This window comes from Triticum aestivum, chromosome 3B (genome assembly GCF_018294505.1).
Source record: "Triticum aestivum cultivar Chinese Spring chromosome 3B, IWGSC CS RefSeq v2.1, whole genome shotgun sequence".
Taxonomy (NCBI): Eukaryota; Viridiplantae; Streptophyta; class Magnoliopsida; order Poales; family Poaceae; genus Triticum; species Triticum aestivum.
The window spans coordinates 729,430,133-729,431,808 of NC_057801.1; positions in this window are offsets into that span (position 1 = coordinate 729,430,133).

A 1,676-nucleotide genomic window follows, 5' to 3' on the forward strand; every position below is an offset into this window, starting at 1 on the left:
GAGGGAGGGACGAGGGAGGGGGGTGGGTGGCTGGGTGCTACGCTTCCGTCCGACACACGCGACCACCCCGACAGGACTATGCTTCGGTGCCTTAAGGCACTTTCCTTTGTGTCCATGACATGTGGGCCCAACAAGTGGCTGACCCACATGTCAGTGATACAAAGGCAGGTGCCTTTAAGGCACCGAAGCAGTTTCCACCCCGACACGACCCTGGTCTGCCTGGTGCACCTACATTTGAGAATGCAAACGAATCTTCTTTCATTTGCAAACGAATCTGTATGTATTACCATGCCCGTGTTTTCCTTGCAATAATTAGTCATTCGAAACGAGATACTCCCTCTATTCACTTTTGTAAGTCGTTTCAGACAACTTAAAATGAACTGTTTTGCACATTGTCTGAAATGTCTTCAAGGTCTTATAAATGTGAACAGAGGGAGTACTATAAATTAATTAATGAGGAGTTATTTGAAAAAAAATTGAAACGGTATCCACGCTAACGTGGATTAGAGTGTGTGTCACATAATTAGTTATTTGAATTAGAGTGTGTGTCACGTAGCGATCTCCAATTCTAACGTGGATTTCGCATTTCACTGTATCCATGCTACTTTTTTAATACAAATTCATATGTATAGGATGAACACCATGGTAGTGAGAAAACTTTTGGATGGATTCAAACATATGACCGACAAAAAAGCACAACAAATTGAGTCAATGTCAACTTTTCGAAACTAAGTATGGCACAAATTCGAAATAATTACTCGTATGCATGGTCCTTAGTTCAAATCTTACAATGTACACCGAATTCAAACATCTATATTAAGTCTCGTACTATGTACATTCACCCCCCCTGCACACATGCTACATACTTCCTGTATCGGTCAATCTTACTCTCCTAACCACCTTAGGAAGCTATCGGTTTCCAACACACATTCATTCTTTCTCTCCATGTTTCGATCTCTAAGTCTCTCAACTACACAACCCCCTTTTCCACTCTGTTACCAAATGTATTTACCTCACACACCCGCCATTGCACCCCATGCCGAGCTCTCTCTCTCTCTCTCTCTCCCTCTCCCTCTCACCCTCTCGCGCTAAATACATGCATTGCCTATCTAGCCCCCCAACATCTCATGCGCACACACGCCCATTGTGTATCTAGGTCACTCCCTCGAGATTGTCTCACTCTTTCTTCCGCACGGCGGGCCACACTCGCTCAATCTTGCTCTCTTTATCTGAGGCTCGTTTAACCTCGTTTTCTTTCACACACAAATTATATATCTCCCTGTTCGGGCCTCGATCGACACACTCTCTACTCTCTCATGCAGATTGTCTATCGAGGTCAGTCCATCCAAGCCGCCGCCACTCTTTCGACCTCATGGCGGGCCACGCTCACTCAATCTCTCTCTCTCTCTCTCTCTCTCTCTCTCTTTGTATGTCTCGATTGACCTCGCTCTTTCTCGGACAAAAATGATATATCACCATGTTTGAGCCCAATTCGACCTATTCACATCGTATACTCTCTCATGCACATTGTCTATCTAGGTCACTCTCTCCAACCCGTCTCACTCTTTCGATCGCATGACGACCCTATGTGATCGATTGACCTTGCTTCCTCCCACACACAAAATATATCTACACGTCTGTGACTAGATCATCTCTCAAGCTCTATCTTACAACCC